This window comes from Macaca mulatta, chromosome 3 (assembly GCF_049350105.2).
Source record: "Macaca mulatta isolate MMU2019108-1 chromosome 3, T2T-MMU8v2.0, whole genome shotgun sequence".
Classification (NCBI taxonomy): Eukaryota; Metazoa; Chordata; class Mammalia; order Primates; family Cercopithecidae; genus Macaca; species Macaca mulatta.
The window spans coordinates 6309781-6328066 of NC_133408.1; the positions used below are offsets into that span (position 1 = coordinate 6309781).

General features: G+C 47.0%; 2 long non-coding RNA genes across 2 annotated transcripts; both read left to right on the forward strand.

The window, feature by feature from the left end:
* The first annotated feature begins 966 nt into the window (after positions 1 to 966).
* On the forward strand, positions 967 to 6222 carry LOC114676701 (uncharacterized). Its single transcript, XR_003727762.2, has 3 exons — positions 967 to 1924; positions 2621 to 2831; positions 5975 to 6222. It is a non-coding gene; the product is annotated as an uncharacterized LOC114676701 (long non-coding RNA).
* A 9113-nt stretch (positions 6223 to 15335) lies between these two features.
* Positions 15336 to 18037, forward strand: LOC144339650 (uncharacterized). The gene is made up of 2 exons (XR_013414906.1): positions 15336 to 16298; positions 17695 to 18037. It is a non-coding gene; the product is annotated as an uncharacterized LOC144339650 (long non-coding RNA).
* Positions 18038 to 18286: the final 249 nt, after the last annotated feature.

The following is an 18286-nucleotide window of genomic DNA, read 5'->3' on the forward strand; positions in this document are numbered from 1 at the left end:
ATTCTGAGAAATATGTCATCAGGAGATTTCATCATTGTGTGAACAACATGGAATATACTCACACACACCTAGATGGCATAGCCTACCACACACCTAGGCCATATGGTATGGACTGTTGCTCCTACGCTATAAATCTGTACAACATGTGATTGTACTGAATACTGTAGACAATTGCAAAATAATGGTAAATACTTTTGTATCTAAACATATCTAAACATAGAAAAGATACAGTAAAAATACAATATAGAACATAAAAAATGGGACACCTGTTTACTATGGATGGAACTTGCAGGACTGGACATTGCTCCGGGTGAGTGAGTAAGTGGTGTATGAATGTGAAGGCCTAGGACTTTACCATCCACTACTGTAGACATTATAAGCACTACACACTTAGGTTACACTAAATATATTTAAAAATTTTCTTCAATAATTAATTTTAGTTGACTATAACTTATACTTTATACACTTTATTATTAACTTTGACTTTTATAATCATAACTTAAAATACAAACATTATACAGCTGTACAGAAATATTTTCTTTACATCCTAATTCTATAAACTTTTTTCCATTTTAAAAATTTTTTATTTTGTTTATTTACTTTGTAAATGGTTTTGTTAAAGACTAAGACACATACACACATTAGCCTAAGCCTACATGGGTCAGGATTCTCAGTGTCACTGTCTTCCACCTACACATCTTGTCCCACTGGAAGGTCTTCAGGGCAATAACGTCTCCTGTGATAACAACGCCTGCTTCCGGATACCTCCTGGAGGACCTGCACGAGGCTGTTTACAGTTAACTTTTTTTATAATTGGAAGGAGTACACTCACTCTAAAATAATGATTAGAAGTATAGCAAATCCATAAAACAGCAAAATGGTTGTTTATTATTATTACCAAGTATTACGTGCTATATATAATTGTATGTGCTATACTTTTATTTAATTTTATTTTTTTCTTCTTTAAGATGGAGTTTCACTTTGTCGCCCAGGCTATAGTGCAGTGGCATGATCTCGGCTCACTGCAAACTCCGCCTCCCAGGTTCAAGCAATTCTCCTGCCTCAGCCTCCTGAGTAGCTGGAATTACAGTTGCCCGCCACCATGCCCAGCCTAGATAGATAGATAGATAGATAGATAGATAGATAGATAGATAGATAGATAATTTTTTTTTTTTTAGTAGAGACAGGGTTTCACCGTGTTTTCCAGGCTGGTCTCAAACTCCTGACCTCAGGTGATCTGCCTACCTACAGTGCTCCCAGATTGCTGGGATTACAGGCATGAGCCACTGTGCCCGGCCCTGTGTGTGCTATACCTTTATATGACTGGCATCACCACAGACACATGAGTAACACATTGAGCTATGACATTATGATGGCTATAATATCACTAGGTGATATAATTTTTTAGCATCAGTATAAACTTATGGAACCACAGTGGTATATGCAGGGGGATTGTGTTAACCAAAACGCCATTATGCAGCACATGACTGCAACACAAAATTGAATCTAAGTTATTGTTGGTAATATGATGAAAAAGCTTGATGCAATTATTAAGAAAGGAATCTTGAAATAAGATGTGATCTAAAATGACAAAACCACAAAACAACTGAGAATGAATACTTCAGATTATTTCAACTAACCTTTTTTTTTTTCTTTTTTCTTTGGAGATGGAGTCTCGGTCTGTTGCTCAGGCTGGAGTGCAGTGGCACAATCTTGGCTCACTGCAACCTCCGCTTCTCAGGTTCAAGCCATTCTCCTGCCTCAGCCTCCTGAGTAGCTGGAATTACAAGTGCACGCTGCCAAGCCTGGCTAATTTTTTGTATTTTAGTAGAGACGGGGTTTCACCATGTTTCCCGGGCTGGTCTCGAACTCCGGAGCTCAGGCAGTACACCTACCTTGACCTCCCAAAGTGCTGGGATTACAGGTGAGAGCCACCATGCCCGGCTGTAACTAACTCTTTGAGTTGGAGAAGCAGGGTAAGAATGAGAGGGGGAAAGGGGAAGGAAAACAGAAAAATAATCTGTCCTGGGTGTGGGAGGGGCTGGTGTGTGATGAAGTAGAGGTGGGGGGTGGGGAGTGGGAGAGGGCTTAACAGGGAGGGGGAAGGGAGGTCACCCCAAGGATTGCATTGTCACTCAGGATTCGCCAGCTGTGTGCTCCCCAGCACGCCATATCCACTCTTCACACCTTGGCTTCTTCCTCTGTTAAATGGGAGATAGAGCCCAGTTCATCAGATACTTGTGAAATTAAGTGGGAATACATGTCAATCACCTTACATAAAGCTGGCACGTTTTAAGCCCTAGTCACTAGGTATTATTTTAATTAATACTAATTACTATTCCTGATGGTGATGTAATATAGGTTCAGACATATTTTTAAACTCTTTTTACATAAACTTAAACCGGAGGAGGCTGGGGTGGTGTCCCTCTGTGCTGAGCCACACAAATGGAACCTGTCTTCCCAGGGCTGGGTTGGGTTGGGTTGGGTTTGGAGGGTGAAATTTGTTTGCTTTTTCTTCTGGAAGGTTAGGGCTCCTCCTCTTCCCTCCCTTTCAGGTGGGTGGAGGCTGATTCCAGGGTAGAGAAGAAAGCACTTGACAAGCCTTTATTATTCTCCCCAGAGCAGAGAAGAGGATGTAGGCCTGTGTACACAATGCGATTGCAGCCATTCATTTTTGAACTGCAGACATGGGACTGGAACCACACAACGACACTGTTCCTATTAGTTCCCTTGAGTCATCCATATCCTGCAAAGAGCCTCAATCCCTTGCGTGATGATGAGAAAAGGTCGAAAGGTCTCCTTCTACAGATCTGGGAGCCAGTTGCTTTCCTGTGGGTAACATTCTCTTTGGAGTCACTTGGGAGAGTCGGGGTGGGCACGCCAGGGTTTTATCAGGGTGGGGAATTGGGAGCTGGGACGCCCACCATTCAGCCTTTGGAGCTTTCTGACAAGGGAAGGAACCTTGGTAAAAACTTCCCTCCTGCGGAAGTTTGTTTAAAGCCAGGTAATCACTGTTATCCTCATTACTGTTTACCAGCCACAAACCACTTAATCTCAAAATTCTTAAGGACTGTGGGTGTTATCCCCAACCTACAAGTGAGACCATCGACACCCAGGGAAGTGAAGGAATTTGCCCCTGCTGGGTGGAAACACTGGATTCCAGCCCTGGAGAAACAGATCCATGGTATAACATCAGGAAGAATTTGAGGGCAGCACGTTTCTTTTATGCTTTATCGCTATTTTTAGATTATTTTCATTTAAGAAAAGAACTTTTATTTGCGTTGAAAAAAATACTTGAATGTATCTGTACTTTATAGAGATGAACAGTAGAACAGTAACAATGTCCCATGAAATGGGAACAACCCTGCCTTCTCTCTTCTTGAAGCCTGGTGGCTTTCTGTTTATGAATGTGGTGATTTGACTCATGAACTTGCCTTTCCTTCTGCTTGGGAATGTGATGGTCATAGTGTTTTCATTTTCCAAACTCTGTGAGGGACCTTCAGCTGGGGTATTTTGTACGCAAAGCTCAGAGGTAAACACATAAGGTCATATCCTCAAGTCTCAGCTGCCACCACATTGGACATCGAACTTGATGGAAACCAAGATGGGAATAAGCTTCCATAACCCAAGGAAGGACTTTGGGATGGGCGCGGTGGCTCACACCTATAATCCCAGCACTTTGAGAGGCCGAGGCAGGCGCATCACGAGGTCAAGATATCGAGACCATCCTGGCCAACATGGTGAAACCCTGTCTCTACTATAAACACAAAAATTAGCTGGGCATGGTGCCGCGCACCTCTAGTCCCAGCTACTCGGGAGGCTGAGGCAGGAGAATCGTTTGAACCCAGGAGGCAGAGGTTGTAGTGAGCCGAGATCGCACCACTGCACTCCAGCCTGGGCGACAGAGCAAGACTGTCTCAAAAAAAAAAAAAAAAAAAAAAAAAAAAAAAAAAAAAGTTGGCTGCAAACTCCAGAATGGAATATTTTATATTAGTTCTTAAATAAAACTTGGAATAATCTTCACACCCTAGTCCCCATCTGACCTGAACCCTTGGCAATATTTGATGCAGTGCTGACCACTCAAACTCCATTCTCTTGATTTCTGCAATGTCTTTCTCTTGGTTTTTCTCTTTCCTCTGAATCCCTCCTTCTCAGGTTCTTTCATGGGTTCCTCCTCTTCTCCTCCACCTGTTAGTGCTGGAGATGCCAGGGTGCAGTCCCTGGTTCTCTCCTGCGCCCCGTCATTGTTGATCTCTGGGGATCTCTGGGGATCTCACCCACATTTCAATCATGACTCAAAGTATCTCATCTGTGTTAGTTCCAGCTCAGACCTCTCCTGAATGCCCACCACTCTTTACCCTCTGCCTGTTTGATAGTCCACTGGGCTTCCTCACATCCATCTCAGATTCTACAGCATCCACATGGAATTCCTGCTCTGTCATCCCCTCTCATTCCTACCTGCCATCCTCCTCACCTCAGCCACATAGCCCATCTGTCCCTCTTGCTGTTCAGACCACAGTTTGGAGACACCCTTGACTCTTTTTCTCACACCACACATCCAGCCATCAGGAGTCATGCTGGATCTACCTTCAACCTTTACCAGAAACTGACCAACCGTTCCTCACCTCTCCACGGCCACCTGGCCCCAGCTCCCATCCTCCCTCACCTGCTGCAACCTCCAGCAGTTCTCTGGCCTCTGCCCTTGTCCTCATGGTCTGTTCTCTGCCCAGCGGCTCCAGTGATCTTGTTAAAATATGGCACAGAGTGTCGCTCCTTTGTTTAAAAGCCTGCAATGGTTCTCATGGGACTGCATGTTACAGTGGTCCTTGAGGCCCTCTGTGGTCCACAAGCCCCCTTGCTCTCCCACTGCAACCTGTTCTGCTCCAGCCCCTCAGGCCTCCAGCCTCACTGTGACTCTGGGGAATGCTCACATGCCTCTACCCTTAAGGCCTCCTTGCAGTCAGTTACTTCTACCTGGAAGCTTACACGCTAGACAGCTCCAGGAGGAACACTCTCACACTTCCTCAAGTCCTTGCCCAGAGAGCACTTCCCGTTTCCAGTCACAGCCAGGCCCCTTCCCCCTACCTTGGCCCAGGCACTCCCTGACTCTTACTGTCCCCTGTAGTTTTGATTTTCTTCTTTCCTTTTTCCCTTCCTTCTTTCTACCTGCCTGTTTGCCTGCCTGCCTTCCTTTTTTCCTTTCCTTTCTTTCCCTTTCTTCTCTTCCTTTCCCCCTCCCTGTTTTCTTTCTTTCCTTTCCTTTTCTTTTCTCCTTCCTTCCTTCCTCTCTTTCTTTCTTTCTTTTCTTCCTTCCTTCCTTCCTTTCTTTCTTTCTCTTTCCTTTCTTCCCTCCTTCATCCCTTCTTTCTCTCCATTTCTCTCTCCCTCCCTCTCTTCCTCTTTCCCTGCTTCCTTCCTTCCACAGCTGTAATCATTTTATAACAAACCACACAAATGGATGACTCACTGTGTTTGCTGTGGACGTTCACGATCTCACTGTGCCCTGTCTCCCTGCATACCTCCCTCCCCAGCACATAAGCTCCATGAAGGCAGCAATCAATCTTTGCCTGTTTTGTTTACTGATGTATCTTGAATGCCCAAAACAGAAGTTGGCATGTCACAAGTGCTCAACAGCTATTTGTTGAATGAATGAAGGAATGAATGAAAGAAGGAGTCACAGGGATTCCAAAGGGACTGCCAGGGACCTCTTCTTTACTGGATTCCTAGCTTGTCCTACAGTTTGGGTGGCCCTTGCACATTCTCCTGGTGGCTGAAGTTCCTGCCACTCTGAACTGAGCTTAATGTGCTACTAGGGTCAACCCACACCCTGCTGGCCACTCTGAGTGCAACAGTGTCCATCTCAGGGGTGGGAGATACCATTGCTCCCTAGTTGTGCCAAGCCATCCATTAAGCCACTAAAACGCCAGGGCCTGAGCCCGGCACATGGACTGACTCTTCATTTCCTACTTGGCAGGAGGCACTTCAAGTACAGACCAAGAGAAAAGTCTACCAAGGAAAGGGAGACGAACAAGCTGAGGACACCGAAGAATCTTGTTTGGGATCTGCAGATAGCAAGAAGAATCTTTAATAAATAAGACTCCCATTAAAAATAACTTCATGGGTTTTAAAAAGTCATTTTCAAATGAACAGGCACTAAAACTTCTGATTTGGGACAGAAGACTGAAAATACAATTTTTTTCATTGTCTTTTTGTCACTAAATACATAGGATTTTGTGTAGCTCCTCTTTTATTTGTTCATGTAAACCCAGTTGATTCACAGGGTATTTTGTTTTTCTAAGGCATAATTCTTTTAAGTCCACTTATTTCTTCCTATGCCTACTGATATGGTCTGGCTGTGTCCCCACCCAAACCTCATCTGGAATTATAGTTCCCATAATCCCCACGACCGATATGGTCTGGCTGTGTCCCCTCCCAAATCTCATCTGGAATTATAGTTCCCATAATCCCCACGTGTCATGGGAAGGACCAGGTAGAGAAAACTGAATCATGGGGGCAGTTTCCCCCATCCTGTTCTCACTCTCATGAGTGAGTTCTCACGAGAGCTGATGGTTTTATCAGGGACTTCCCCTTCTCTGAGCACCCATTCTTCTCCTTGCTGCGCCATGTGAAGAAGGAAGTGTTTGCTTCCCCTTCTAAGTTTCCTGAGGCCTCCCTAGTCCTGCATAACTGTGAGTCAATTAAGCCTCCTTCCTTTATAAATTACTCAGTCTCGGATATGTCCTTACAGCAGCATGAGAACAGACTAATACACCTACTTTTCATATTTAGTATTTTGTGCTACCATATCTATAAAAAATTGGGTTATTAATATATACAATTCTGAAAGTGCTGTTAGTATGAGCAGATCTCAATGTGGACATTCAGGTTAAATGATCTTCAATCGTCACTCCAGCCAGAGAGAACACAGGAAGATGCTGGGCTTAGGTCTTGACTTCCATATGCTTGTACATTCTGCCAGAAAAGAAAACAGAAAAGGAAAATGGAAATTGCATGTATATGGGGCCATGCCTGGTTTGGTGATCTTGGCTATCTTTTCTGCACATGGCCTCGCTAGCCTTCAATCTCAATCTCTCTCTCTCCCTTCTCTCTTCCCTTCTTTCTCTCCTTCTCTCCCTCCCTTTCTCTCCCCTTTCTTCCTTTTTATGTCCTTTGCATGTTCTCAGGCCCACTTTCACATCTGTCTTCTATCAATGAGGATGACTGACTCTGGAACCCCAGGACCAAGCATCTCAGGCAAAGCAGAGAACTTACCCAGAGAGAGCAACATTTATTGTTGCTGACTAACATTTATTGAGCACTTACTGTATACAAATGCCAACGCCTTACCTTTACTAAGTCATCTAACCCTCCTATCAACCTCATTTTAACAGATAAAGAATCTGGGGTACAAAAGGGTTACATCACTAGCCAGAGACTAACTGGCAGTGGCAGGGGAAAGTAACTGACATGAGATGATTTTGTATTTGAGAGTATTTTGCAAAATGTAAAATCCTATACAAACTTAAGCATCAGAGCTCTGTTATTCGTGCATCTCTAGGGAATAGGAAGCTTAGATGATTTCAATACTTGAATAAAATATTTTACTGCATTCATAGCTTACAATATTAAAATAATGATATTGCAGGGTACGATGGATGAACAGTATCATCAGGGGCTTCAACAGCAACTCTTCGGAGCTCTTCTGGGTAGCAGATGTGACAGCTACAGCAGTCAGGTTCTCCTAACCCACAACAGCCCAAAGCTATCTTCATTGTGACCACCCGACAAATGAGGAAACGGGCTCTCAGGCTCAGTTACTCACGCAATGGCGTCCTCCATTCTTCCAGGCCCTGACTTGTGCTCCACAGATGCATTGTAAGTCGTCTTGGGCTTTTTTCCCAGCAGCTGCTCATATCAGGTTCCATTTCTCCTCCTGCTGGAGAAGCCTCACCAGGTCCTGGTGCACACAGGAGGGCTTCCCTGACCACCCCAGGCCCAGAGACCCCATTCTCCCCCATCACACACACACACGCAGACACACTCAACCTCCACACACACAAGCACACATCACACACACATCATATACACTCCCTCACCACACAACACTACACACCACACATCACACTCTCAGACACACACATCGCACACCACACATCACACACCCAGACACACACATCATATACACTTCCTCACCATACCACACCACACACCACACACCACACATCACACACTCAGACACACACATCATATACACTTCCTCACCATACCACACCACACACCACACATCACACACTCAGAGACACACATCGCACACCACACACACATCATATACACTCCCTCACCATACCACACCACACATCACACACTCAGACACACACATCGCACACCACACACACATCATATACACTCCCTCACCACACCACACTAAACACCACACATCACACACTCAGACACACACATCATATACACTCCCTCACCATACCACACTAAACACCACACATCACACATCACACACTCAGACACACACATCATATACACTCCCTCACCACACCACACTAAACACCACACATCACACACTCAGACACACACATCATATACACTCCCTCACCATACCACACTAAACACCACACATCACACATCACACACTCAGACACACACATCATATACACTCCCTCACCACACCACACTAAACACCACACATCACACACTCAGACACACACATCATATACACTCCCTCACCATACCACACTAAACACCACACATCACACATCACACACTCAGACACACACATCATATACACTCCCTCACCATACCACACTAAACACCACACATCACACATCACACACTCAGACACACACATCATATACACTCCCTCACCATACCACACTAAACACCACACATCACACACCCAGACACACACATCATATACATTCCCTCACCACACCACACTAAACACCACACATCACACACCCAGACACACACATCATATACACTCCCTCACCATACCGCACCACACAGCACACATCATACGCTCAGACACACACATCATATACACTCCCTTACCACACAACATTACACAGCACACATCACACTCTCAGACACACACATCGCACACCACACACATCATATACACTCCCTCACCACATCACACTAAACACCACACATCACACACTCAGGCACACACATCGCACACCACACACACATATACTCCCTCACCACACACCACTACATACCACACATCACACACCCAGAAACACACACACACATTGCACACCACACACACATCATGTATACTCCCTCACCACACAACACTACACACCACACATCACACACTCAGACACACACATTGCACACCACACACACATCATATATACTCCCTCACCATGCGACACTACATACCACACATCACACACCCAGACACATACATCACACACCACACACACCATATACACTCCACCACACCACACTACACACCACACGTCACACACCCAGACACACACATTGCACACCACACACATATCGTATAGACTCCCTCACCACACCACACTACACACCACACATCACACACTCAGATACACATCGCACACTACACACACATTATATACACTCCCTCACCACACCACACTAAACACCATACATCACACACTCAGACGCACACATCGCACACCACACACACATATACTCCCTCACCACACAACACTACACACCACACATCACACACCCAGAAACACACACACACATTGCACATCACACACACCATGTACACTCCCTCACCACACAACACTACACACCACACATCACACATCCAGACACACACATCGCACACCACACACACCATATACACTCCACCACACCACACTACACACCACACATCACACACTCACATCGCACACCACACACACATCATATATACTCCCTCACCACGCAACACTACATACCACACATCACACACGCAAACAGCACACAGGACACACATGCCACACACCACACACACATCACACACACCACACATATGGCACACACTTTGCACACCACACATGGCATACACATTGCACATGCAATGCTACACACACAATACACACTACATATCACACAAACACATCACATACTATCACATACAGACACATATACAGCACACCCATACACGTCAGTATCTCTTGATGGCTCGTTAGCCATAAACCGCATTGCATCTGCTCTCACACCAGCCCCACTGTGCTCACGAAGGCTTTCACTTGGTCCTGCCCCAAGCACCTCCAGGACAGGTGCTGTGTCACGCTGCTACCCCTGAGGTGTATGACTGGTCGCCGGCTGTCCCAGTCTGCTCGTCAAGTTCCCCAGCCCCGACCTGTGCTCTAGAGGGCGGGTGACCGTCCAGTGCCATTGGACATTTTCTGAGACAATGGCTGGCTGCTTTTGGCTGGTGGTCCCGTGAAGTCAGCCAGAAGCAGAACCCCTGGACACTGACTCAGTTTCCCCAAGACTACTTGACTGAGGGAGGGCTCATCAACCCTGGCAGGTTTTTCTCAAACACTCACTGTCCTCCTGGTCCTCACCCCACCACCCCACCTGCATCCTCTGCTCTCCATCTCCACCAGGAGGGAGGAGAAAACCAATCCCAGTGGTGCCCACATCTGGAATTATCTCCCTGGCGCTCAGGCTGACAGCTTTTCCAAGAACACTCGATGTGAGCACCTGTAGCCTTTGCTTCTCATTTCCTCCTAAGAGGAGCCACTGGGATGCCATGAAGGAAAGCATATGGAGGGCAATGGAGACTCACGGATTAATCCTTGGAATTCTGTCCCATGACATCCCATGCTCTGACCTTGTGGCACAAGGGCCTTTGGACGCCGCAGGTGGTCATAGAGGCTGACAGTGCATGCGCCCCATGTTGAGCCAGACTTCCTCTAAGCAGCTACAGTATCAGCTCATTGAATCTCCATGACAGCCCCATGTTGACCAGGCTTCTTCTAAGCAGCTACAGTATCAGCTCATTGAATCTCTATGACAGCCCCACGTTTACCTGGCTTCTTCTAAGCAGTTAGAGTATCAGTTCATTGAATCTTCACCACAGCCCCATGTTGAGTGGGGCTTCCTCTAAGCAGCTACAGTATCAGCTCACTGAATCTCCGTGACAGCCCCATGTTGACCAGGCTTCTTCTAAGCAGCTACAGTATCAGCTCATTGAATCTCTATGACAGCCCCACGTTTACCTGGCTTCTTCTAAGCAGTTAGAGTATCAGTTCATTGAATCTTCACCACAGCCCCATGTTGAGTGGGGCTTCCTCTAAGCAGCTACAGTATCAGCTCACTGAATCTCCGTGACAGCCCCATGTTGACTGGGCTTCCTCTAAGCAGCTACAGTATCAGCTCATTGAATCTTTGCAACATCATGCAAGGCAGATCTAACAACTGTCACCCCTTACAGATGAGGAAACTGAGGCACAACTGGCTACTGGCAGAAACTGGTTAAATGCTCAATGAGTAGTTGTTGAATCTTAGAATGAAGGAGAAGCTCGTTCCGCTCTGCAGCAGCGGCAGGGAGGGGCTGCCCTGATCCGCCCACACGGTCTTTGAGCATTTGGAGTCATGTTGGGAGAGTGAGGTCGCTTTTCACAGGGGACGCTGCAGTGTCTCCCAGGGATGGTAACCTTTCTGAGAAGCAGCACCAGTTAGCTTGCAGAAGGGGGGACGTGACTGTTCTGCATGTCCCTCTCCACGTACCCCCACTTGGAGCAGCAGCAGCTCTGTCATTGAAGCTGCATGAAATGCCTTGTGTCTGAGGAAAATGAACAGTGTCTGTTTATCCAAGATGAATCTACCCTAGATAAGAATGTATCAACCTCAGACCACATTGTGTCTGCAAATATTTTTCTCCACTTCCCAGTTGCTTAATGGACCAAGGGGGTTTGGGAGAGCTGGGGACAGTTGGGCAGTTCTCACTGAGCACCAGCCCTTTTGCTTGAGCCTGTAGTTTTTGTCTACATGGCTGCAGAGACTGGCCAGGGTTTTGTCTGCCATCCACCTTCAGAACGGTGGAAACAGTTGAAAAGAACATTGAGGTGAAGCTTGGGCTGGTTTGTAACCAGGTATCATCTTAGAAACTCTCCTTGCCCGTTTCATGGCGAATGGTCACTTTTTCTAGGCCTCCTTTCTTGTGTGGGCAGGGGTCAGCATGCACGGGGCTGCTTTTTAGAATATTGGTGCAAATATCACATCAGTTTGCATAAGTTAAGTCTCCAACTGCTTTTTCCTCCTGTGAATCAAACTTGCTTTTTTCCTGGCTAGAATATTGCAAAAGCAAAACAAACAAACAAACAGAGAAAGATGTGGGTTGGTTCGCCTGCTTGTGCACATTTCTTTCAGTGGGGTCAATGAATCCCCCATTGTTTGCTCCTACAAGCCCCTTGTTGTGTCCATGGGTAGCCCTGTACCAGGTAATGAAAGGATTTCTCTTATGTTTCTGTTCTTTGTTTTCAAGGAACAACGGAGATATGGTGTTTTCAGACAAGGGAATAAATTCCCGGAAGCAAGTGGCCAAGGAATGAAAATCCTGGAGAACAAAGTGGAATAAACCCGTATTCAACGGTTCCTGTTGATTTTCTTTCCTCCCTAAACACTGACTTCCCGCAGTCTTCACCAGCAGGTGTGCCCATTTTCCTCCCTACACCACCAGAGCCTGTAGGTCCCTAACTTCCAGACCCTGCTCGGGGTTAAATAAGTTGGACACTAAACAGCCCGTGGGGGGGTACCATGTCTAGCAAGTCCATGGGAATGAGAACCCTTGGATTGTGCAGTCCACAACCTGCACAACTGTAGGCTACTTTAACTCTGGGCTCAGAGCCATGTGAAAATGCCAGCTTTATTATGCTAATTAGACTAATGATCTGCTGACTTTTTGGAGTAAGAGGCTTTGACCTCCCTGCTCAGCACAACCAGAACGAGGGAGCTTTCAGAAGACAACAGCACCTCAGGGGGCCCCTAGCGGCCTCTTCTGCCCCCAAGCTGAGGAATATGTCCAAAAATTGCCAACTCAGGCTGGGGGTTGGGGGTTGTCAGCTGGGCCTGCAACCCTCGTAGGTGTCACCTGCTTCATTATCCTCTCCTGGCGGGGTGTTCTGGCCTCCGGAGCATCTGGATGGGTTCCAGGATATAAATGTGACACTGTCTTTGCATTAAACTAGTAGAGCTGAATCCCTTGAAAACACTCATAGCACGATGACAAGGTTTTGGCAGCTGCAGTCTTGAAGACCAGGAAGTGAGGTGGGTAAATACCTAGGATGTACAGCCTCATGGCTTGTCAGTGCCCCTAGAGCGGGAGCCTCAGCAGCTGGTTCCAGTTCCTGACTAGTGCTTGGCTGGGTGCTCCTGGGGGCTCGCCTTCCCTGCTCGGGTGCTCCTTGTCTTTTGAGGGAGGGAAACGGTATCCACTACGGGCAGCGAGGGTCTCTCTGAGTGCCACTCTGCCACTCTCTGCTGGGGTCCCTCCATGCTGTCTGTCCCTGTGGCTCCCCCAACCCCATGCCCATCTGCTCCCTTCTCTGCCATCGTCCTCCCTTTCACGGCAATTGTCCCGCTGTCCCTTCACAGCCTATCTCTCCCCTGAGCCTCTGGTGGTGTGATTCATCTCCCTCTGGTGGACTCAGGGCTGGCCATGCTGCTGCCTGCAGCTTGCACTAATCATAATAGCAGCCACAGCTAATACGTGAATTGCTTTTCAGAGTTCAAGGAGGCTTCCAGCCTCACGATGCCCTTGGATCCTTGCAATAGTCCCTTGAAAATGGTAGACTTTGGATGCTTTTATACATTTATGTAAAAATGTATTTTACATTTATAAATGGATGCATTTATTTGGTTTTAATAAACATATTACTTTCTCAGGAATCACATATTTTAAACAGACATTTTGTTGATCAATATACAATAAAGCTTTTTAAGAGTTTATATAATCTACACTAAATCTTTCACAAAAGCTAGGAGTAGAATATGAGTATAATAGCACTAATTACTCTAATTTTCTCTTTACCATAGGGCAAGAATAAATACCCTGCATTTTTATAGTGCTTTATACTTCACCAGAAAAAACCAAACCTACATTTAATTCCCAATATAATAGGCTCATCCAGCAATCTTTTGAGGTGAGGGAAACAAGACTTATTATCTCAAGTTTATGGGTGGAGGAAATAAAGGTTTATATAAGTGAAATAATTTGTTCAGAGTTGCAAATACCTCGTAGATAGCAGAGGTAGAGTTTGATGAAAGTTTCTGACTTTTAAAATGATACACCTCAATTTCTTTCTTAAAATTACGTTTTTTTTTTTGACATAGATACAAAAAGACAAGTGCCTACATATGGTCCTCCTCAAACGCTGCCATTCACCATCCAGTTTTCTCATGTCCTGCAGGAAAGGATCCCCCACCCCACCTCACCACACAACTTTTTGACTTTCATTTCTCACTCTTCTCTCCGGTTGCTTCCATGGAAGCAGATAGGCTGACAACAGTCTTGGGCAGCTCCAGTGTGCCTGGTGTGGCGCTGTGCACAGAGCTGAGTGGGTCTTGCAGGTGGCAGAATCTGGCCTCACCTCATGAGTAGGCAGGGAGGGCTTCCTGGACAATTCCTCATATTTGCAGAATAAATGAGGATGGGAGCTGGGCACGGTGGTTCGCACCTGTAATACCAGCACTTTGGGAGGCTGAGGTGGGTAGTTTGCTTGAGTCCAGGAGTTCAAGATCTATATAAATAATAATAATAATAATAAAGCCAGGCATGGTGGCACATGCCTGTAATCCCATCTACTCAGAAGGCTGAGGCAGGAGGGTCACCTGAGCCCCGGAGGTCAAGGCTACAGTGAGCCATGATTACACCAATGCACTCAGCCTGAGCAACACAGTGAGACTCAAAAAAAAAAAAAAAAAAAAAAAAAAAGAAAGAAAGAAAAGAAAACAAAAAAATCAGCTGTGGCTCATGCCTGTAATCTCAGCAATTTGTGAGCCTGAGGTGGGTGGATTGCTTGAGTTCAGGAGTTCGAGACCAGCCTGGACAACATAGTGAGACCCTGGCTCTATGAAAAATACAAAAAAGTAGCCAGGCTTGGTGGTACACACGTATAATCCCAGCTACTTGGGAGGCTGTGGTGGGAGGATCACCTGAGCCTAGGAGATTGAGGCTTCAATGAGTCAAGATGGCACTGCTGCACTCCAGCCTGGGTGACAGAGCAAACCCCTGTCTTGGAAAGGAAAGGAAAGGAAAGGAAAGGGGAAGGGGAAGGGGAAGGGAAAAAATGAGAGTAGCCACATGAACCTGTCATTTAAATCTCATAGGGTAACCGAAGCAAATCATCAGTGCCTGTCCTTGAACTTGGTGAAACTGTCTCAGCCTCATGACCTGTGGTACTGGACAGAGACCATAATACCTTGTCTACCCGGAGTGCCTGGAGCACTGTCTGCAGTTAGCTCCTGGAGGCTTGTCCTCAGTAGGCTTAGGGCATGAGGAGCCCTGGAAAGCCCAGGAACCCATGAAGGGCCCTGGAGAAACAGCACCTGTGGCTGAGGGGTTCACAGGCCCGACAGGATCCACTCAGGTAGGAGCTAAAGGCAGAAGCGAGGAGGGGTGGATGTTGAAGCAGAGGTACACTTGGGATTGGGGAGCCAGTGAGAGAAAAGCGGAAAATGAGGGGACTCGGTGATGGGATGGGGTCATCTTATGATTCGTCCTTGCTGAAGTAGGAGTGCGTACTTTACCCCAGTTGCTACTGAGCTCACTTTGAGATCTAAGGAAGAGCTAGAAAGATCAGTTTTGTGACTGCTGTCCTTTCTTCTTGTCTGTACTTTGCTAACCTAGCTCTGAATGCTTTGGTGCAGGAAACATTTATGTCTCCATCCAGCCTGGACGAGTGAAGCTGCCAGGGTGCCTCTACTCCTCCGGCAGAAGGGGGCAGGTGGAGTCATGCTTCTCCTCGGGGCTTCCTTCGGAATAGTCTGTCCCACTGGGGCTTGATCAGCGTCCCAGTTTCCTGTATGCCTTCAATCTCCAAACTGTGTTCGGGAGCATTTTTTAATGTTTATTTTTAACTCAGATGCCCTCCCTTACTTATCTCACCATGCAGTAACTCCACAATCACAGTTGCTGGAGGAATTCACCTCCATGTCATCACGATCCCCCAGAAGCATTTGCTTCCCATTCTTGCCTTGAAAGATGTGAATCGTAAACACCGGTTTCTGTAGGCACCACTGATTTCCTGATTTAGTTTTGATCAACCTCTGGAGGAGGAAATGCATTCAGCATCATATGATACATGGTAGGTTGGCGCTATAGGAAGAACAAGGACTTGGAAGTCAAATAAGGCTTAGAGCAATCCTGTCTGGCTTTCGGACTTTGAGCAAAATTTCTTGGCTTCTTGGGACCTCAGTTTCCTCTTCTGTAAACTGGGCATGTCATCCTTCCCTCACAGATAAACAAGAGGAAATACACTCTCCCGCATAGGCATGGCACCCAGGGCTTGGCACTTGGGGGGCCATCCATGGGAGCCCACTTTCATGACCCCTCTTCCTACTGGGGGGTGTGGGGGAGCCCTGGGAGGCAGGTGCTGCTATCTGTTGAGCATCACCTTCTACCCCTGAGGGAACCCAGTGAGGCCCTTTGAGCTTCCAGGGGCAGGTGGCCGTATTCTATGTGATGGGTGCTTAGAAGTGCTTTCCCCAAGGCATGCACGTGCTCTTGGAGGCAATGGCACCTTGTGTGCTCCAGGAGCCTGCAGAGGTTTACAAGGCACAGTGAGGGAGGCGCAGGGCTACGGCCCAGTGCGGTGCTCAGGTGCTCACTCCTTTCCCCCAGGGAACACCCCTTCTACCAGTTTCCAACATTGGGCTTCTAAAGAGAAAGGCATGGCCAAATTCCCCTGAAGGCTTGAAGAGCCCCTGACACTCCACTCAACACACCATTTTGCTTTCTCCTGGGAAAGGGGTGGAGTTCATAGTCCAGGAGTATCACTTTTATTCTCAGATCAGCTGCAGCAAAAGTCTGGATGCTCCATTCCCAGCCAGGAGAGATGGTGGGAGTCCTGCTTTAGTTGGAAATGAAGCTTCTTGCTTTGCAACACATATGAAAGAAGAGAAGCAGCAGCCCAGCTCCTTCGTTCCTCGAATGAGATAACGAAGTTGGGACTCATGCCTCACTTACACGTGCCTTACCTGTTGATTAAGAATTGTTGTGGGCTGGGCGAAGTGGCTCATGCCTGTAATCCCAGCACTTTGGGAGGCTTAGGCGGGTGGATTACAAGGTCTAGAGATGGAGACCATCCTGGCCGACATAGTGAAACCCCATCTCTACTAAAAATACCAAAATTAGCTGGGCGTGGTGGCGCATGCCGGTAATCCCAGCTACTAGGGAGGCTGAGGCAGGAGAATTGCTTGAACCCAGGAGGCGGAGGTTGCAGTGAGCCGAGATCACACCACTGCACTCCAGCCTAGAGTGAGACTCTGTCTCACACACACACACACACACACACACGCACACACACAAAAGAATCGTTACGGATTGAATCGTGTCCCCCCCAAATCCATGTTAAAGTCCTAATTCCTAGAATCTCCATATGTGACCTGATTTAAGGATAGGGTAATTGCAGATATAGTTAATTAAGATGAGATCATGCTCAGTAGAGTAGGCCCCTAATCAATTATGACTGGTGTCCTTAGGAAAAAGAAGAAATCTGGATATAGACACAGACGTACACACATGCACACATACGGAGAAAACCGTGTGAAGATGATGGCAGAGCCAGAAGGATGCCTGTACAAGACAACGGACACCAGAGATTGCCAGCAACCACCAGAAGCTGGGGGGGCCAGGAGCTGGTGCTCCCTCCAAGCCTCAGGAGGGACCAGCCCTGCCCACACCTTGATGCTGGACCTCCAGCTGAGAGAGTACATTCCTGCAGGAAGAACAAGGACTTGGAAGTCAAATAAGCTTAGAGCAATTCTGCCTAACTGTGGGACTTTGAGTAAAATTTCTTGGCTTCTTGGGACCTCAGTTTGTAAATTGGGCATGTCATCCCTCCCTCATAGATCAACAAGAGGAAATGCACTGTCCTGCACAAGCATGGCGCCCAAGGCTTGGCACTTGGGGGGCCACTCATGGGAGCCCACTTTCATGACCCCTCTTCCTCCTGGGGAGAGTAGGGGAACCATGGGAGGCAGGTCCTGCTATCTGTTGAGCAGCACCTTCCACCCCTGAGGGACCCCAATGAGGCTTTTTGATCGCCAGCAACCACCAGAAGCTTGGAGGGCC